Consider the following 22,590-nt stretch of genomic DNA (forward strand, 5'->3'; position numbering starts at 1 on the left):
AAAGAATTAGTTAAGGCATATGAGGTGTCCGTATTTGTTGAATTATAACCCCCTTACACAACTGCTTAAAATAACATTAAAGTCTTTATTTGTTATGGACTTTATGTATTGTTGGAAACATACAATAGATCATTTTTGGTCTTTAAAAATCGTAATATCAGAGCCGGCCACTGGTGGCTCACGTCTGCAATCCTAGCTACTCAGGAGGCTGATACCTGAAGATCACGGTTCAAAGCCAGAATATGCAGGAAAGTCCGTGAGACTCTTTTCTCCAATAACCCACCAAAAAACCGGAAGTGGCACTGTGGATCAAGTGGTAGAGTGTTTGCCTTGAGCTGAAGAGCTGAAGGATAGCTCCTAAGCTCAGAGTTCAAGCCCCATGACCAACAAAAAAATAAATAAAAAGTTATAATATCAGTATGCACTTTGGTGTTTTCTTAATGGAATCCAAGATTAGCCCTATAGCTCTTGAGAGGAACTAAAACAATAACACACGTTTGAATAATAACATATAACAATAACATGCGTTTGAAAGAAGGCAGGAAGGATCAGCCTACTGCAAAGTGACTATTGCCAGAATGAATCCCCTATAGAAATACTTTTTTTCCTTTTCAATATTTACTAATAAAATCCATCCTTGTATTAATGGCAATACATTACTACTTTAATATAAATTAAGCACGTTCTCTATTCAACTCAGTAAATTTTGACAACTATTTAATTATGTAATCCTGAGTCCCTTATAAAGTCAATAAGTTGGCACTTTTGTCATTTACCTTAAAATGCAATGTAACTAAGACCAAGAAAGTTTTATAGTTAGGTGGGTCATGAAAGCAGCTGTTTTCTCACTTAAAAATTAAATCCAGTAGGATACTTCATGGAATCCAAAATCTGAACAGCTGCTCTAACTTTTGGATTTTAAAGACCTCATCAATTTACTCAAGATATTCAAGGTCTTTTTCTTTAAATCTAGAATGATTGATGTTAAAAGAATAGTGATATCACTTCAGAATCATCTGATACTGTAGCAAAATGCCTTATGCCATACAGCTCCATGAAACGGGTTATTAACATCTATAAGAGTGAGAGAAAAGAGAGCATCATCCTTTCCAAAGGCAGTTTCTTAACAGATAGTTTACATCTGCATTCTTGAAATCCATAAGGCAGTGTGCTGATATGCTCAAAGTGAAGAACAAAGGTTGGAGTAGGGAACTTATGTAATAGAACCCCTGCCTAGAATATTGGAGGTCATCAGCTTGAACTCTCCTACGGCCAAATCCATCAGTATTCCTTTAGAGAAAGAGTTATAGCTGTGTATTTCAATTTCATTGTGATGTTATAAAAAATTCCTTAAGCCGTAAGAAAGCCCCCATTTGACCACAGGTGTGCATTGTAGGAAAAAAGATAAATCAATAAAAGCAAATTCAAATATTCTGAGACACTTACAAAAGTTCTGGACATCATTTTCTCTTGGGCTGCTGCTGTGCAGGCCCAATATTTGATCTGAAGTGAAATTTGGAATTACAAAACTTAAAACCCAAAGTCTAGTAACCTCTAAATGGCCTGTGTAACTCCTTAGTTCTCATACCTGACACTGTGACTTAGTGGGAAAGGCAGAGAGCAGATTTCCAGCTATTGCAGACTTCTTCCATAGTGAACAATGAGCTACCAACTTCAGTCATGTGGTTCCAGCACAGACTTGGTTCAGGTCTTTGAACCTGAGTGTAGAAGTTTGACTCTCCATAGTGTGAATTGGAAATTTGGCCTCTTAGTAAGATAGGTTTGGAGGACCTTGGGTAACTGTGGGCTAGTCTATTTTTAATAGCTTCTCCTTTGTGCACATTTGGTTTAAATGCAGAGATACATAACTAACTAGTAGGAGCGGTCAACCTAGGGTAGAGCAAGAGAGCCACAGGAGAGGGACAGAGATCAAACTCATGCCATCTGCCATTTTATGCTGCTTGAATTGACATGTTCTGCATGAATTTTAGTAATTCAAGAATAAAAACTATGGGTTGGGAAGGTGGCTCAGTGGTAGAGTGCCTGCCTTGCATGCATGAGGCCCTGGGTTCCATTCCTCAGCACCATATAAGCAGAAAAGTGCCCGAAAGTGGCTCTGTGGCTCAAGTGGTAGAGCTCTAGCTTTGAGGTGAAGAGCTGAGGGACATCGTCCAGGCCCGGAGTTCAAGCCCACGATTTCCCCCTCCAAAAAATGAATAAAAATTAACATTACATATAGATTTTTTAATTGCCTCTTTGCTTCTGACAAAAATTAAAAGTAAAAATGAGTTTAAATGGAAAGGCAGTATGGTAAGAGCAGGGAAAAGTAATGGAGAAATGATTGTGGACAGTTCCTGAAGTCCAATCAGGAGGCTTTATTTACCAACAATGGGAAATAAAATGAAACTATGTAACAAGAGAGGGCCTGCCTGCCTTTTCTCAGCAACAATGCAGCCCTGTCTGCTTTCCTTAGCAACAGCCCTGCCTGTCTTTCCTCATTTATGCCAGAGCCAAAGGGCTCAGTATACCATGACTAAGGGAGGATGTTAGAGCTGTCTTTGTAAGATGAAAAAGAACAAGCCCTGGATCCCTGGATATGTCTGGAAACCTAGAAAGCCTCTGGAGCCTTAAACTTTTAGGCCTTTAGATACCAGTCTTCCACAGAAATTAAACATTTAGAGAGAAAGCCAAGATGTGCTCTGAAGTATGTAGATTCCCTTACTCAAAGAACATAAAGACCTCCCAATGACACAATCCTCCCTGCAAACAACAGCCCTTCCTAGTGAGCCTCAGGGATTAGAAGGCACATTAATCTTTTCTACCTTCCAGAAACCAACCCACACCCTGAGGGCACCATGACAGCAGGAAGGGAGGGCTCATCCCTGTTACAAACCAAGGATGAAGCTCAGAGGAACACACATAATCTCATAATGTACTCAGACCTCCTAAAATTCCAACACCTTCCAGAAGGTGTTGGATCAAAAAGATCAAGCTGTCATGCCCAGCTCTAAAGCCCAAACTTCCCACCCAGTGTGAGCCCAATTGAGTGACATACAAGCCAAGTAAGGCTCTCTGATAAATTTCCTAAAACCATTAGACTCCATGCCAGCATGATGTTACTTGTCTTCTGGGGACAAAGCCTCGGGATCTTTCAAGAGAGAAGCTGTCATGACCTTAACTCCACCTGCCATGGGCAGTTCAGCAAGCTTTACTCTTTTGCTCCCTCAGCGACTGGTTTAATTTTGGGATAATCTCAACAACACAGTCTCCTAATACTACTGTCCCCAAGGGGAGACCCTCCATCCAACCAAACAGTCAAACAAACTGGAGGTGTTCTCTTTGGGCAGGACAGACCAGCCTATTTCCAGGGGCTCCCCTTCCCCCTAGATGCCTTGGAAGGGGCATCTGCTCCCTCCAGCAGCAGACCTGCCATTCCTCCCAGACCTGCACTGACCACAGCAGCTTCTAGACAGCTGGACACTGCATGTCCAAGTTAGGAGAGGTGCTGTCTCCAAGTTCTATGATTCAGGAGATGCTAGGCAGTTTTTTGTGCTGGCAGGTGTGCCAGGTTGAGGACTCTGCAAAGCCAACCAGCAAGGTTTCACCTACCAGCCTGCCCAGTGTGCAGCTGGCCAAGCCTGGTGTCTGCTTGGGCTCATGTATCCCTAGATCTGCAGAGTTAGGGAACCTTCAGATTCCCCCTGCCAGAGCCAGCATTGAATTGACCACAAAGAGCGCCAACTGCTCCTGGTCCATCTACTGCTGTCTTTAGCAGTTTCCCCCCACTAGCATGGGACTCTCTGGTGCAACCAGTCTTAGTGGGATATGTCTGGGTAGCAAGCACGCATCACTTTTCATTTGTAAGCCAGCAGACTACTAATACAGGCTCATCATCTGCCCCGTGCCAACCTGGACAGCCCTGCCCCTCCCAGCTTCATTGCCCACCCTGTGTTTAGGGGCCCCCTGAGCTCAGGTTCTGCTCCCGAACCTGCCCATATATTCTGAAAAGAGCCCAGAGAAATACTTGGCCTTTTTTGTGCCCCAGAAGTCAGGCCACAGTGAGGCTTATTCAACCCCTGCATTGCTCCAAGCATATCCTCCAACAGAAGAACACCCCCAGGCTCCACTGCAGACTTCTGATAGGTAAAACAAGAGGCTGTCCTTGTGCTGTCCACAGTCACTAGCCAACAGTCCTGTCAAAGGGGCATCTGCTAAGGCCTCCCAAGTGGATACAGGGGCTCTGACATCAAGACAGGGGCAGGCAACATCCATGCAGGTTGACTTTGGAGCAGCTCCACTTCCAGGTACAGACCTCGTGGCCTTTGAATCAGATCATGACATTGCAAAAGATCACAGCACACACTAGAAGAACCCAATAAGCAATGACCCTGTGCTCAAAAACCTGACAGAGGTGGGAAATCAGAGAGAGAGAGAGAGAGAGAGAGAGAGGAGAGTCTAGCTGTGCTTTGATGCTGTTTCAATATCCTTGCCAAGAAAAGCGTACTTTTATCTAGAAATAAAGAGGAAAACTTTGAACTCTAATATAGATCAATTAAACTTCCTACCATAAACAATCACAAAAGTGGAAACTGTGTGATAATAAATGTATGTATATAAATGTATATGTAATATAAATATGTAGGTATGTATATGTATATTAAAATATACAATTTGAATATATATGTATAATGTATATATGTTTAAAGTACAGAGGGAAAAAAGTAATACATAGTATTTGAAGGAATAATAACCAATACCTTCCCAATTTTGATTGAACGCATGAACTCTTCTATGCAGGAATCTAGCAGCTCAAAAAGTCAATTAACATAATTAGCCAGGTCCACACTAAGACACATTTTAATTAAATAAAGACAGAAAACTTCCCAAAGCACAGAGACAACTCATCACACCCAAGTAACCTTCAATGATATTATGAAAAATTTCTCATGAGAAAATAGGTTAACTATTGGACAGCAAGGGCAACAAATTTAAAGTGCTAAAAGGAAATATCGAAAACCCACCCTTCTAACAAATATACTTCTTCCAAATATAAGAGATGAGCTAAGTACCTACCGATGGCTAAGGCCTATAATCCTAACTACTCAGGAAGGTGAATTGTGAGGATTGTGGCTCAAATCCAGCCTGGAACTTGTCTCTCAGGAGGAAGTTGTAGGACACAGGTGTCCTTGAGAAGGAGGGAGGCCTTGTGCAGGGCCATTGCTGGAACAAGACATAGGATAAGGTGGCCATCAAGAATGGAGGCTATTAGCTAGTGTCACCACTGAAGCAATTTATAATATGCAGTAGTCCTCTAGAAAATCAGAGGATTTTGACCACTGTCCTAGTGGTTTCAGAAATGCCATGATAAAGACCAGAGCAACTTCCAACCCACCTGGAGTCCTTAGTAACAGTCTTTGAGGCCTAAGAGGTAGAGTGTCAATTTTGGCAGGCTGTGATTGGTCCACTATTTCTGGGACCTCACTGGCCCAGACTCTGATTGGTCCATTTCCTCCATGATATCACTATGCCTAGTTGTGATTGCTCCAAGGTGTGAGGCCATGCAGGATATACAGGAAGCCACCATGTTCCAACCTATGTCAGTTAACAGATCTGGGAGTTCTTGCTTGAGGACCCGCTGGACTGACTCAAAGCTGATTGTTTTGCTTGTGGGGACTGGTTGTTGTTTGGATTTTGGTATTTCTTTTTACTGTTTCTGGGTTTTCCAATATTTTATTTAGTTTATTTTAGGTAGGGTTGCTACCTGCCATAATAGCAGAAGGATGGAAGAACACAAAGAATCAAGCTCAAGATCCTTGAAGGAAGAGATCACCGAACAATACCAGATGAAAGAGCTCATCCATAAAGGTACCTATGGACAAGTGAAGCTGGCACATCCCCAACTCACAGACAAGGATGTGGCATTTAAAATACTCTAGAAGTGAGAGTCCTCATCATTGGATAAAGAATGAGGTGAACATTTTTAAGACGGTATGGCACAAACACATCATTAGGTTGTACTAAGTGATGGAGAAGGAAGAGTATGTATGTCTCATCATGGAACTGGCCATTAGGGGATACCTCTTGGGGTGGATCTGAAAATCATGCCATCAATATGAGGATTAAACCAGGAGGCTCATCATACAAATTGTAAGTGTTGTTCACCACCTATACCAAAACAGAATCACACACGACCTTAAGTCCAACAACATCCTATTGGACACCAAAGGCAATATCAAGGTCAGTGGTTTGAGTCTGAGCATCTGGCTCACCCCGGGGCAATTTCCTAACAAATGTATGTGGTGCTGTGCTATTCTATCCCCCTGAAATATTCCTCGAAGGAAGAAATGATGCCAGGTGCAAGGGAGACTGAGATCTGAGGATCAGGGTTCAAAGCCAGCCCAGGTTGGCTCTACCATCTGAGCAGATTCATACTGATACCAAAGACTAATTTGAGGAGGAGATGGCAGAGGACAGAGTTGGCTAGCAAAATAGCTACCACTCTTCTCAGAACAAGCTGCTGAATTTGGGCCTAGGAACAGAGCAGTTCCAGCCAAGAGTGGAGAGCCCTAAGAGATATCAAAGATAACCTCACTTGAAAGCCAGGAGGCTGTTATTGGGATGGGAGAGATTTGTAGGGGGTCTACTAAAAAACGATTTGTAAGTGGGACCCAAGGATGGAGATCAAAATATAGTTTGCCCAGCAACGCCCTTAGTCTATCCCAGAAGACAGGTGGACCAACTGTCTTAGGATTGATTCCAGACAAGGGGCACCTTGTACTGCACTGATAAACTGACATTGTAGTTATTAAAGCATATAATTTTTGTGCATTATATCAGTTCCTTGCACATGCAAAACGATTTGAATTATATTTAAACTACACCTTAGTCTTTAAAAATGTAGTTTGATTTATTTTATTCTATGTTATTCAAGATGAGTCTCATTATGTAGCCAAGACTGTTCTTAACTTCATAATTCTACTGCCTAGGTACAGATGTGTACCTCCATGTCATCCATCATACTATAATATGCACCTTTTCTTAAGTGTTAATATTTTATTTATCCCTTGGCAGTACTGGGGTTTTGATTCAGAGGCTGCTTGGCAAGCAAGAGCTCTACTCCTGCCCCAGTCCTTGCTCTTCATTTTACTTTAGATGAGCTCTTATTGTGTTATTTTGCTTAGGTCTTTATCAGACTGTGATTGTAATGTATTTTTCTGCTGGGAAGCTGACATCTAACTCAGATAGTTCAAACCCTTTTTGTCTTTTTATAGTTTTAGTAAATATATTTTTTCTTATAATAAAGATGGTACACAGAGTCATTACAATTATATGTCATTTTAAAATTCAAAACCTTATTTTAAAAGAGTTAACATGCATATAATCACTAAAATTTATCTCTAGAAAAAATGACTACCAGAATAAATGTTTTTGGAGGCTGGGTCAGTGGCATTTGGTATTGTTCTCACTTCAGCTCTAGACAATGCTACATAGTTCAAGACCTGCATGGCCTAAATACAACCAAGTAAAAAGTAAAAAAAAAATGATCCTTTAGGGCACAGCTGTGGAAGATTTGAAATACTTTTGTACATTTTACTGACCATTTGTACATTTCTGTGGTGATGAAAGTGATATAGCAATTATGTTAGAATTTGACACATTCTTCTAACATAGCATAGCATTACCACATGACCCAGCAATTCCGTTGCTCATTGTATACCCAAAAGAACTGCAAACAAAAACCAATAGCTCACATGCCAACGATAACATCAGCAATGTTTACAATAGTCAGGAGTTGTAAACACCTGGAGTGTCTATCAGATGAATAGGTTTATAAAACGTGAGGTATGCATAAATGATGACTCATCCACAAAAGGCTGCAATTAATATATATCTGTCATCGATGGACACAAAAATAATCTATTATGTGAAATATATTGACTAAACCATTTCATAAGAGAAAAATGGAAGATTAAAAGTTTCTGGGGCAGGTCATTGGGGGTGATTAATACTCAATGATTGTGTGGATTCCATCATTATTGAAAAGAAAGTTCACGAACAGAGGTAATGGTTACAAAGTAGTGTGGATATAATTAATATCACTGAATTGTATTCCTTCCTAGCAATCATAAGGCCCTGTTTTCAACCCCCTGCACATCCAAAAAAAGAAATGCTAAATATTCCTTCTGTTACCTGCCTTGAGTGGTCGGTGCTCTTCTACTGTTATGATTGTATTCCTCAGAGGATCTCTGGTGGATCTCTGATGTTTATTCATTCTTTTACATATGACCCATCATTTGAATATTGAGGTTGAGTTTTAAAGGATTTGTGAATTAAAATGAGGGCAGTGGCTGTAGTTTAACTCGAGGCTAAAGAAGGAAGATCCCTATTCAGACAAGGCTGCATAGAAAGGTCATTTCCAAATCACCATAGTAGTGCTGAAACTGGAGTGACAATTGCTTGTAAGCATTTACAAGTGAGAGAAAAGTAAGAGATAAGTTTCTGATAACATTAGATTTTGGTCATGTCAGTTTAGATTTAATATTTGCATGAATTTTAAAAATTTTTCCTTTCCCCTTACTTTCAGTATATTATTTTGAAATTTTGTAGTGTGCTCTTGTTTGCTGCATTTAAAAGAAACATAGTTTTCCTTTGCATCATATTAACATTTTTTGTATTACATTGTGTTATTTATTTTTGAAAGTTTTTATGGTTTTTTTTTTCTCAATCTAGAGACTGGCCACTGCCTCAGAGATTTTGCTCAGTTCTGCCAACTGAGTCACAGCGCAACTTCCAGCTTCTTTCTTTTTGAAAAGTCTCAGGCAAAGCCCAGCACAACTAAGGAAGTTGAAATCTGATGCTCTTGGTTTGAAGCCAGTCTGAGCAGCAAAGTCTGAGGTTCTTTTATTTTCCATTGGTTGTGGGGCCTGAACTCTAGGCCTAGGCATTGTCCCTCAGCATTCCAGCTTAAGGTTAGCGCTCTATCAATTGAGCTGCAACACCATTTCCGGCTTTTTTTGTATATGTGGTTCTGAGGAAACAAATCAACGTCTCATGCATGCAAGGCAAGCACTCAACCACTGAGCCAACTTCCCAGCCGGAGTCTGAGATTCTTATCTCCAATTAATCACCAAAATGCTGGAGTGGTAGGACTCTAGCCTTGAGTAAAACAGGGCAAGTTCAATTCCTCGTACTGGTAATTACATGCACAAGTCTCATGGACATTTGGTAGGTCTAGCTTTGAACTGCAGCCCATAGATTTCAGCCTCCTGGGTAGCTAGGATTTACAGGCATAAGCAACCAGCCTCTGTCTTATTTTAATATTTTTAACCAGCTCTTCCCTTCAACCTCAATGCTTTTTTATTGCTGTCAGTAGACCTAATCTTTGGGCCTCATTGCTGTTTCTTACCTATTTTTACGGAGGGTAGGGTTTGAACTCTTGGCCTGAGTGCTGTCTTTGAGCTCTTCAGCTTAAGGTGAATGCTCGAGTTCTTCACCCACAGTGTCACTTAAGGTTTTCTGGTGGTTAATTGGACATAAGAGTCTCATGAACTTTCCTTCCCAGGAAGGCTTTGAACCGTGATCTTCATACCTCAGCCTCCTGAGTAGCTAGGATTACAAGACAGAACCACAAGTGTCCTTGTGTTTCTTAGCTTTTTGGCTCAAGGATGATATTTTACAACTTCCACAGCTCAGCTTTTAGCTTTTTTTCTGGCTTATGGACATAAGATTCTAATGTACTTTTCTGTGTAGTCTGGCTACAAACTGATCCTCAGATTTCAGATTCCTGAGGTACTCCAATTATACACATGAACCATAAAACCATTGCTCATTTTAAAATGTTAATATGTTCTTTTTTCCACTTAAATTTTTTTTGCATTTTTTAAAAATTTTTATTGTATATGTGCTAGTCATGGGGCTACAAATCAGAGATTGGATACAATGCCAGAGCTTTTCCTTCAAGACTAGTGGCTTACCAAATGAGCCAAAGGAAAGCTTGTAGATATACTTGTTTTGTCTTGGTGCTTGAACTAAGGCCCTAGGTGCTGTCCTAAAAAGTGATTACCCAGTTTGCCATTTAAGTCACAGCTCAACTCCATTTTTTTTTAATTCTTGGTAGTTAATAGGAGATGAGCCTTATGCGAAGCCCCGAATGAATCAGTTGCCTGAAATCTGAGGATCATGGTTCGAAGTCACCCAGGGCAGGAAAGTCCATGAGACTTTTAGCTCCAATTAATCAATGAAAAGTTGGGAGTGGTGGAGCTCTATCTTTGAACAAAACATTCTCAAGCCATAGGATAGCACACAGATGCACACAGAGAGAAAGCCTTATGGACTTTCTTGTATGAGCTAACTTTGACGCATGCTCCTCAGATTTCATCCTCTATTCATCCTCTCTCCGTTTAAATTTTTATTGATCCTGCGGCTTCACCTCTGACTCTGGGACCTATATCTTAGCTTTCACAATCAATGCTGGTGTTTTTAACACCTCTGCCACAGCTCAAGGTTTTGTGCTGTGTAACTGGAGATAAGAGTCTCAAGCAGGTTCCTCCCCTGGCTGACTTGACACTGCAATCCTCAGATGTCAGCCTCTTGTGTAGTAAGGATTACACACATGACCAGCAACATTTGGGTCATTTTAAAACTTTAATATGTGCTTGCTTCCACCTCCTTTTATTTTTATTATTTTTTTCATTTTTGGTTGGCCTGGGAGTAGAAATTGAATTTCAGATGCTCTCTCATTGCATACATGGGACTAACCATAACGTTTGGCTTTTGTGGGAAAGTTAATTGGAGAGAAGAGCTATGCCAGATTCAGGAGGCTGAAAATTGAAGAAAGTTCTTAATGCTCTCTTCTCTGATTAACCACTAAAGGCTAACTTGGACTTCCTATCACTGTACAATCACTCACGACTGACCTGGTCATCTACAGACACTTTCTTGTAAATGTCATCCTTTGAAAACATGTACAATTCTATTTGTTCCTCATCTTAAGATCTAAACCTACATAGTGCTGATCTCAATTAGTCATGGAATACCAAATACGATAGGAAGACAAACCTGAGAGAGAGACATGCAATACAAAAGCAGAGCTTGCTCAGTTCCTCAGCACTCAAAGAGGGGAGGATGTGGAAGGGGGGGGGAGAACTTCATGAGCCTTTCTACTCTTTATTTTAGCAGTGGGTTTGTGGGAAATGTGTGGTTTTATTTCAACATGAAAATATCTCAATGCATGGCGATCTTGCCTGATGGGTTTATATTTTCTGCATAAATGTTATGGAAACTCATACATAACTCTCTTTTCATCCTGCAGTAAAGGTCAAAGCAGCAGCAAACGGAGATGAAAACAGATGATCGCCAGAGTCACAACTTAAGCAGGTTTCAGAGGATGGGGATTTTCCCTTGACTCCTTTTCCACTTTCTTCTGATAGCTCGTAACTGTAGGGGGGGTGTTGACAGTTGTTTGTAGGAATTTTTGTTTTTCTCCAGATTCAAGTCTTATCTCTGCTTAGTTTGCTTCTCTATGCAGTATTTGACTTGCTCAGCTCCTGCCTGATTGCATCAACGAACTCCTCTTTCAGCTTGGTTAGTTCTTTTCTCATCTCATCTAAAATATCCTGCTTCAGTCTGTCACAGTCAAGGCTTTCTGTCTGGACCCGGTCAGCACTGGGCTGGGACAAGGGTGTGGATTTATAATGGCTCATAGGACCTGTTGTCAAAAACAATCTGACTTTTCCTTGGAGAATCTCATCTGGAGATGACGGGTGACTTGCTGCCATTCATTGTATTTGTTCTTTCCCAAGGTTTCCTGGTTGGTTCAGGTGTACTTGTTGATGAGACCTTAGAAGTTACAGGTTCTGATTCTTCATTTTTTGCTTCTATTGTTGATCCCTTTTCGGCCATTCTCCTCCTTCTGGCCATCAGGAGACTCATTTCCTCCATTAAGCTGCTACCTGCCAAGGGAACGGGTCCATTTCCACCACCCATGTCTGTTTTAGCTGACACGGAGTTCACATCAGTGAACACCGGGCAAAGAGGCATCTTCCACCCGTGACAATTTCCTAAGCTTGGCTCCAGCAATCACAGCTGCAAGTCCAGTTAAAGGACGATTGTCTTCTGAAAAGGATCCTTAAAAAAAAATCCGGATGCAGGAAGGGAGGGGCAGGAGGTGGTACAGGAGAGGGGCTTGATTAGGAAGAGGGCGTGGGGGAGGAGGGCCAGAGGATAGCAGTGGGGGTGAAGGAGGAGGTTCTGGGGGAGGAGAGAATGCAGAGGCCTGGGCTGGACCTGGTGGGAGTGTTGGAGGAGATGGAGGTGCAGGTGGTCCCAAGATAACACCCTGCGGGGCTGGAGCCTCCGACAGCTGAGAGGCTTCCTGAAAGCCTGGCTCAGACGCAGAGGGGTCTCCCAGCTCAGAGTTTACAGGGGTCTCCACAAAGGCAGAGGTGGCATTAGTCGGCACTCTGCTCTCTTGATCCCATTCCACTTGCTCCAGCTGCTCCATCTGCTCCCACTCCAGCTGCTCCACCTCTCTCTTTCCAACCTCTCTCCAGCCTCTCTCTCTCTACCTTTCTCTCTCTGGTCTTTCCCTCTCCATTCTTTCTCTCTCCAGCCTGTCCCTCTCCAGCTCCTTCTGACGTTTCTGTTCTTGCAGTTGTCTTCTTTGGATGTCCAACTCTTCTTTGGATGGGCCATTTTGAACTTGATCAGGCAGTTGTGAATTTTATCTAGGCAACTTTGGTCCTGCCTCCTGTGAATTCAGCACTTCTAAGGCATGCATCATTGCACTTGCGAAGACATTAGCATCCTCTTTGCTGCCATAGTTAAGACTGTACACCTGCCTGGCATCTCGCCACTGGTGGAAGGTCTGTGTTGCTTGATTATACTTTAATCCTTTGGGGATGGCACAGCTGATCACCAGCTGATGATCCTGGATCTTCCTGCCCAGCACTCTGAATGTGTTGTTGCCTGTATGGTGATAGATATGAACTCTGCTGAACCCAGTTGAACCACAGCTGGCACCCACTTTTATTGGCATCATCACAAACCAATGCAGCAGCTCTTCCCTGACAGATACTCTGTTCACTCATTGAGCCGGCGGGCCTGATGGATGCGGCACTGGAGTGCGCTCCTCTGGGACGGTAGGGTTGGCTCATTCAGTGCTTCTCTGCTACACTGGCGGCCAGCTACTCCATCACCTGCTGTCGCGCCGGCCAGGCCTGGGTTGCAGGGTAGGTGGGCCGCTTTGGCTGCCTGCTGCTGCCGCTGCTCCTGCACAGGCCCCTGAGGACCGCGAGGACCAAGAGGACTGCAGCCGTCCCAGCCATGGGAGGAGAGTGGGGCGTGCCACGAGGCGCTGGTGCGGGATGTGTGGAACACTCAGGCTCTGGCCTCGCCCTCCCCTACCACTGTCGCCCTCCCCTTTTCTTCCCCTGTATAAGTAAACTTTTATATCTTACAAAAATAACTTTTAGCTGGGGACTGGTGGCTCATGCCTGTAATCCTACTCAAGAGGCTGACATCGAGGATCACAGTTTGAAGCCAACATAGGTAGAAAAGTGGGTGAAATTCTTATCTCCACTACACTACCAAATATACTAGAAGTGTGGCTATGACTCAAGTAGTAAAGTGCTAGGCTTCATCAAATGATCTCAGAGCCCAGGCCACGAGTTCAAGCCCCTGGACTGGTACAAAAAGAAAAGTTTCATTAGTTTACATTATACTAGGATTATGGTGTGAGACACCAGTGCTGAGATTAAGAAACAACTTTTGTAGTAGCTGCCACTTTTGATCTTTTCCCTAGGAGTTTTTATGATTGTTTTTATCCATGCCTTATATTTACATTCCACTAATAGAATTATTTTTTTGGTTGGAGGCACATTTCAATAATTCAATAACATATCAAAAACACATTTTTCGTTATTTTAAATAGAGAAGGGAAACATATGATGAATCTGAGCCCAGCAAAGAATGAATGATGGTTTGATTGCAGATATGTGGAATGTAGTCCAGGATGTGGGAACCTACCAATTTGGGTGCTTCAGTTATCAGGTCTTCCTGAAGCTTCACAATAAATTTCTATGATGTCATAGCTACCTTTGCTATCACAACCGATAGGTGTCAGGCACTGATCTCACCCTTAGGTGGACTTAGATACACAAGGAGAAAAACATAATATTTAGAAGAAATGATGATTTACCATAAGACCACAGCTTGATGAGCTTTCCTGATTGAACTTTGAGATTTCATGAGCAGAACAGGCTCATCTCCACACAAGACTACTAAGCACTGAGGACCAGGCACTATTGTAGGCAACTAGAGAGAAAGATGTGAATACAGATGTGAATGGCCTGTCTCCATGCACATGTCATGCTGTTGGAGAAAACCATAAATCAAAAAGTTAATGTCAATAAATCAGAAGGATGGTCATGTGGGGAGACAGCTTCACTTTGAGGATTGGAGGAAAAGACATGATATAATAGTAGGAGGCATCATCTATGCAATTATTGCTTTTCCAGACTGGCTCCAATCTCAATCACAGATCGCATCCTCCTGAGTTGCACACTATAGGTGTCAGGCACCTGCAGTGGGCTCTTTGATATAAATATCTATAACAAATGTGTTTTAAGTTTCTTGGAAGTTTTTTGTGAGAAAGGTTAAAAATTAAACATATTATGCACCCTAAACTTTCTTTTCACTATCTTCTAATTATTTCAATATGAGCCGTCTTACTCACTTTTTGGAAAAGTCAAGACATTTTTTTTCATTGTTCAAATCCTGGGGAGGGAATAAAAATGACAGCTTCTTTGCCAAAGTACTAGAATGTACTAGTCATTTTAACTGACCAGTTTTGCCAAATAATATGTCTTGCCCTTCATGGATTTTTCATCTTCAATAAAGTTAGATGAATAAAACTATAAATAGGAGAAAAGCAACCACATAGTAGCAAATTTATCACAATGACATATATAAGCTGTCCACTTTTTACCAAATGAAAACAGTTGCCACAAGCATTAAAAATTTGAATAAAAACTTGGAGATTATTCCTCTTCATACAGTTGGTTCTTTTCTTTTTTTCTTCTTGTTTTGTTTGTTTTGGTTGGTTGTTGGCCTTGACCTTTTGGTCTGGGGGCAGTCCCTCAGTTATTCAGCTCAAGGAGAGCGCTCTACCACTTGAACCACAGCACCACTTCTGGTTTTCTGGTGGTTTTTTGGAAGTAAGTCTCACAGAGTTTCTTGAAGACTGGCTTTGAACTGAAATCCTCAGATCTCAGCTTCCTCAGTAGTAGGATTGCAGATGTTAGCCACCAGCAACTAGTCAAAATAGTATTTTTTTAATTTGGCTAGCTTGAATGATTGCCAAGGAAATAAGTAGAACGTAAAATTGTTAATTTGTGCTAAAATTTGCAATAGTTTTACCTTGAAGAGTAGTGAAATATTTAGAATTACATATTTTGAGAAAATTAGCTGATTAGCTTTTATTGATTTAAAATACTAATATACATCTCTTTTTTATTTAAAATACTAAAATATATCTCTCTTTGTTGACACTGAATTCTGAGTTCAAAACTTGTACTTGTTGGCAGTCACTCTGAGAGTTAATTCTGTCAGCTCATTTTTAAATCAATCATAGATTAAATAACTTGAAGCTTAGAAGGTGTCTTTTGGTAAGAATAAGTGAAATAAGCCTAAACTCCTGCCTTTCGAGTAACAGAAGAAATCCTAACGTCTAGAATGTATAGACTCAAAATATGAAACACACAAAGAACATTAAGGGAAAAGAACAAATAATCTTATCAATAAATAGGTAAGTGAATTGACTAGATAGGTCCCAAATTAAATATAGATGTCTACACAATACACGAAAAATATTCAATGTCTTTAGCAATCAAGGAAATGCAAATCAAATATATGTTGAAGTTCCATCTCTGCATAATGAGAATGCCTATTATCAAAGAAAACACAAATACTGGCAAAGAGGTGGGGAAAGACACTCTACACAGTGTTGCCAATTAAGTGAATCAATGTAACCACAACAGAAATCAGTGTGGAAATTCCACCCAGGAAATCCTACATATACACCTGAAGAAATTTAAGTCAGCGTTATAGTAGAGCTGTTTGCACACACATTTTTTACAGCAGGATTCAAAATAGTCATGTTTTAGAATAAGCCACCACAGGCAGGAAAGTATGTACAACTGTTATCTCCAATTAACAATAAAAACAAATCTGGGAATAGAGCTTTAGATCAAGTGGCAGAATACCAGCCTTGATGGATAAAAAGCCAAGCAAGAGATGAAAACCCTAGGGTCAAGCTTCAGGACTGCCAAATGTGCATGTACGCACGCATTGCCCCCCTCCCCCGCACAATGCTGCCTATATTTTTTAGTCAAGCTTCTTATTCCCCTTTGATTCATGCACCTATGACAGAGCTAAATATAATGGGAAAGTGATATTTAAAATGGTAAACTTATACTGAATACCCAGGTATATTTCTCATTTTTTTTGTAGTCACTGGGCTTGATCTCACAACCTGAGTGCTTTCCTTGAGCTTTTTCACGGAAGGTTGGCTCTCTACAACTTGGAGCTACAGTTCAACTTCCGGTTTTGTGATGGTTCATTGTAGATAAAGAGTCTTAAGGACTCAGTCCTCCACACACTTTCTAACGGCAATTCTCAGATTTCAGCTTCCTGAATTGATAGAATTACAGGCTTGATCCACCAACACTGGGCTAGAACCTGAGTATTTTCACCATTGCTCATTGGAAGAATTCAATTCTTTTTCCTCCGGAATGCTTGCCATGCACATTTCTCTCTGGATAGCAATTGAGCAAAGAGAGAGGTTCCAGTAGCTCACACCTATACATAATACCTACAGAAAAGTCTGATATCTGAGGATAGTCGTTCAAAGCCAGCCCAGACAGCAAAATCTGGTAGACTTTTCATCCCAATTAACCACAAAAAAGCTGTATGCTGAGCTGTGCCTCAATCAGTAGAGCTCTATGTTGATCAAATACCTCAGGGATAGACCTCAGTCACTGTGTTCAAACCCCAAGATCAGTGAACACGGGTACACACATGATGTGCATACACACACACACACACACACACACACACACACACACACACACAATTTTATAACAGAGTTCTCAAACCTAACATGGTGCCATTCTAATCCCTTGATGTCATGCTTTGCCTGGGCTGCAATCCATGCGGGTAAACAGGATCTACAGGGATTAAGAAGCTCAGAGCCAATCTGGACCCACCCAGACCAGAAGCAGGAGTGAAGTAACACAAGCATGAGGCCCCAACTCACTCACACTGGAAGGAGGAGTGAGGTGACACAGGCATGCGGCCCCCACTCATCCAGAGGGAACATAGGAGTAAGGTGACACAGACAATGGCAACTACCCAGCCAGACCAGAAGCAGGAGTGTTGTGGTGAAAGCCCACAGCCCACACTCACCAAGAGCAGAAGCAGGAGTGAGGTGGTGCAGTCAAATGGCCTTACCCACCCAGACCGGAAGTGGGAGTGAAGTGACACAGGCACGTGGTCAGACTTATCCTTCCAGGAAGCAGAAGTGAGGTGACGGTAGCATGCCACACCAAAGGAGCCTCACGAACCATGGTGGCCCCCTGAGAAGGAAGGTGTGGTTCTATGTCAATCCAGCCTTCTCTCCTGGCCTTTTGTGAAGGGCTGCTGGGTTCAATGGTGCACTCAGTAGGTCATAGGGCTCAAGCTATGGAGCCTGCTGTCCTCTCCCAACTGGTACTGCACCTGCTGCAGCTTTGGCAGCAAACTTAATAAGTTCTAATTCACAGAATGTATACCATGAACCATTAGTGTCTTCAGGTACCATGTGACACTTGCTAGTCACTTAATATTACAGTTGCCAATGTCTTAAGTGCTTTCTGAAGAGAGGGAGAAGGGGTCATAGATCCAACTGTTCAAAAATGCCTTTGGATGACACTGTATTGGCCCAAGAATGAGTCGACACAGCTGGTATCCAGGTATTTTGGGAAATTCTTTTTGGCCATGCTTTCTGTTTGGCCTTGGAGAGTCTTAGGCTTTTCTTTGTTGACACAGAAGATGGGAAAGTAATTGCTAAGGCTTATATAGTCAGGAGCCATTTCCTTTCTGCCCTTCTGAGATGGCATCTCACTACATAGCCAAGACAGCCTTGAACTTAATGTGTTTCTGCCTCAGCCTCCCAAGTGATGGAATTACAAGCTTACACCACCATGCCCAACTATCTGTCATGGGCCATTTGAAATAGAAAAATCATGACATGTGTTCTATATCTACTAACACTCTCATGCAAAGATCAAATAACTTACAACCTGGTTGTTAAGAATATAGACTCAGATTCAACTGAATTTCAAATAAAATTCTGGTTTCTTACCTGCTTTTGGTTAAAGAGGAAGACACTATATCACTGAGCTTTATTCACTTGTATACAAATGTGAATGGAGCCAAGAACAGGTGGCTCATGCCTACACTCTTACTCAGGAGGCTGAGATGGAATGATTGTGTTTCAAAGCCAGCCCAGGCAGAAAAGGTCATATGAGAGTCTTAGTTCCAATTAATCCCTCAAAAACCATAAGTGGGCTGAGAAGGTGTTTCAGTAGAAGTGTGCTTTCCTTGCATGCATGAGGCCCTCGGTTGGAATCTTCAGAATCACATAAGAAGAAAAAGCCTGAAGTACACTATGGCTCAAATGGTAGAATGCTAGCCTTAACCTGAAGAGATGAGACACAGCACCCAGTCCCAGAGTTCAGGCCCCATGACTAGCAAGAATAACAACAACAACAAAATAAAACAGAAATGGAGCTGTGGCTCAAGTGGTGGAGTGCTAGAAAGTGGATCAGGGAGAGCCCCCAGGCCCTGAGTTCAAGCTCCATGACCAACTAAACAAAAACAAAAACAGAAATGGAGCTGTGGTTCAAGAAGTAGAGTTCTAGAAAGTGAATCAGGAACAGGACCTGAGTTCAAGCACCACAATATACAACTGGATACTGGTATTTCCCATCTCCTAAGGTTGTCATGATTATTCAATGAACAGAATTTTTTGAGCATTTCCTATTGAAAAGAGGGGTTTTTAATGACCAGCAAGTGATTTATGATGCTTCAGAGCATGCAATGGATACCCTCTACTTCAGTGGAGAATTGAATGTTAATTTTGTGAGTCCAGAAGCCAAACTGATGAGCCAGATACTTTTTTGGAAAATGGTTTCATATGGTAGACACAGTTTCCCACATGTCAGTTTGCTGTTCTGCTTCTAGTCAGAAGATCTCTAAGACTCAGGAAAGGATTCAAGCTCTCTGTTAAAACATGCTGTAGCCATTTTATTTTTATTAAAGGAATAAGTAATCTAGATATTGGTGGCTCATGCCTATTATCCTCGCTGCTTAGGAACCTGAGATCTGAGGATCATGATTTCAGACCAGCCCACGCAACAAAGTCCATGAGACTTGTCTCCAATTAAGCAGTGATAAACCCAGAAGAAGAGGTATGGGTTAATAGAGTATCTTTCCTAAGAAAACGCTCTATTTAAACTGTCCCTTATGTTGGGACATTGCCACCTACAATACTTCCGGACCATGTCTTCTTTAGTGTGTTGGCCTATGGCTTGGCTTTCACTCCTGTGGATATAGGCTGTTTGGCCATCCACCTTGGGGGTGGAATGATCCGTTTATTGAAAATATTGCCCAGAAAAAACAACTATGATATAAACAATGTTTGACAAGTTGTTAAGTCCAAAGTTACAGTGGTAAGGATGATTATTGTTTAGCTTTTTTTCAATAAATAGTTAATTACTTTTTAAAGTTTATCTGCTTATTTAATGCTATGTAGGAAATCAAAAGTTAATATTTGAGTTTTTTGGTGAAATTTGAAACTAGGCAAGTAAAAGTACTCATTGTCCCCAAATTCAACATTTAAAAATATTAAAACATTGTTCATATGTTTTAGTCACCAGAAATTTGGGACAGGCATGGTAGCTCACACTTGAATTGCTAGCTGCAGAGAGGATTATTAGGATTTGATGCTAGCCTAAGCAAACATTCACTTTATTGGATCTCAATCAATATCTGAACCAAAATCATTGTGCTTTTAATTTCATCTACTCAGAAAGGGTAAAGAGAAGGATTGTGATCCATTCTGGCCTGCTCATAAACAGAAAACCCTGCCATAAAAATGGCTAAAGCAGAGCTGGCCACAGGTGGTTCATGCCTGTACTTTTATTTACTCAGGAGGCTGAGGTCTGAAGATCACAGCTCAAAGCCAGTCTAGGCAGGAAAGTTTGTGAGACTCCTGCCTCCAATATACCAATAGAAAACCAGAAGTGGAATTGTGGCTCAAACAGTAGTGCACTCGCCTTTAGCTGAAGAGTGAAGGTACAGTGTCCTGGCCCAGAGTTCAAGCCACATGACTAACAAAACAGAAGTAACCAAAGCAAAAAGCGCAGGTGTATGGTTCACCTTGTAGAGCACCTACCTAAAATGCATGAAGCCCTGAGTTTAATTGCTAGGATAGAAAGGAGGAAAGGATGTGAAGGAATGGAATGAAGAAAAGAAAGAAGGGAGGAGTTATGATATAATCAAATACTAGACTGACCTGAAGTATTAAAGGGATTACAAGTAGTTTATATAAAAATATACTGATTGTTTACTAAAAGGCAAATTTTAAAATGTGGAATTCAGGTTAAAATACATGTACAACTTTTGTTTTTCTGTAAAACGATACTTATGTGCTCCTTTAGTTTAAAAGTAGTAAATGAGTTTAAAACAATACAAGAGTGGTTAGAATTAATAATTATTTCTTATCACTTTCTCTGCTACATCCACTACTTATAAAATCAAAACAATGTTGATCATTTTAATTATTAATTCATTTGTATAATCTTTCATCTTTAGTGTATAGTCTATTGCACACATCATTTAAATGTTTGAACTCTTTTTGTTGTTTGTTTGTCTTTTGTGGGTCATGGTTCCTAAACTCTTGGCCTGGGCACTATCCCTCAGCTCTTCAGCTCAAGGCTAGCACTCTACCACTTGAGCCACAGTGCCACTTCTGGCTTTTTCTGCTCATGTGGTACTGAGGAATTAAACCCAGAGGCTCGTACATGCAAGTCAAGAACTCTACCACTGAGCCACCTTTCCAGCACTGAACTCTTTTTTTTTTCCTTCAGATATGGGGCTTGAATACAGGGCATGGGTGCTGTCCCAGAGCTCCTTTGCTCAAGGTTAGGAGTATAGCATACCAGTTTAAAACACTGTGCCATTTCTTGTTTTTTAGGGATTAATTGGTAATAGGAGTCTCATGGGAACTTTTCTGCCCAGGCTGGCTTTGAACCACCATCCTCATTTCTCAGCCTCCTGAGAAGGTAGGATTACAGGCGTGAGCCACCTGCACACAGCTGCTCATTTTTTTCTTTTAACAGTTATACAAGTTTAGTTACACTCCGAATAAGTGCAAACTGAGATGCAAATTGACTTTAAATAAACCACGAATTGAGGATGTTGAGATCACAAGTGATTGCAAATTCGTTTTTACTTATTTTTTTTATGTGGCGCTTGAACTCAGGGCCTGGTTGCAGTCCCTGCTCTTTTGTGCTCAAGGCTATCAGTCTACCAGTTTGAATCTCAGTGCTCCTTCTGGTTTCTTGGTAACCAGTTAATGAGATCATAGTCTCACAGACTATCTTACACAGGTTGTCTTTAAACCTCGATTATCAGATCTCAGCCACCTGAGTTGCTAAGATTACAAGCATGAGCCACTGGCACCAGCTTGTTAAAAAAAGAACGACAATTCATAAGCCAGGTACCTTGGCTCATGGCTGTTACCCAGAGGATGAGATCTGAAGATAATGATTTGAATCTAATGATGGTAAAACGTCTCTGTGATTCTTTTATCTCCAATAAACTGCACAAGAAAATCCAGAAGTGAAGATTTGGCTCAAGTGGTAGAGTGCACTCGAGCAAAAATAAAACTCAGGAACAGCACTTAGATCCCGAGTTCAAGCTCCATTTCTGGCACACACACACACACACACACACACAAAACAAAAAGTAAATAGAAAATGTGAAGAAATCAAGGGAAAAAATTGAATATTGTAAGGACTTTTGGGTTTAGAGGTATGACTCAGTTGGTAGGAAAAAAGCTAATGATTGAAACTATCAGGTACCAAGGACTTACAAAAACATGATTATCTGCTCTTTATTTCCCTTTTCTCGTATGTTCTCATTTGGGAGCTCTCTTCTTTTTGAAAAAATATTGTTGTTTTTGCGGTGATATACAGCAAGGTTATCTTTCTGCATGTCAGGTAGCTAGTATATTTCCTTCCTTTTACTTAGTCTAATCTGTTCCCCCATTCTGTTCCATTCCCTCCCTCCCATGTCGATCCGCAAGTTGCATGGTTCACTTTCATCAATGTCCAGTAGAGCCAGTGGGCTCCGCGGCTGCAATTTTTCATCCACTTTCCACTGATTCTGTGCCCTTCTCCCATCTTCCATCAGATATGCATGCATATATAGTGTATATTGGGTAAAGAATACAGAGTCATCAGAAAATGAAAAGAGAAATTAAGAAAA

General features: G+C 41.2%; 1 pseudogene; it reads right to left on the reverse strand.

Moving 5' to 3' along the window:
* Positions 1–11,454: 11,454 nt before the first annotated feature.
* On the reverse strand, positions 11,455–13,088 carry LOC122119035 (annotated as a pseudogene).
* Between the last annotated feature and the right edge of the window lie 9,502 nt (positions 13,089–22,590).

This window comes from Dipodomys spectabilis, unplaced genomic scaffold (genome assembly GCF_019054845.1).
Source record: "Dipodomys spectabilis isolate Male_0828 unplaced genomic scaffold, ASM1905484v1 ptg000160l, whole genome shotgun sequence".
Lineage (NCBI taxonomy): Eukaryota > Metazoa > Chordata > Mammalia > Rodentia > Heteromyidae > Dipodomys > Dipodomys spectabilis.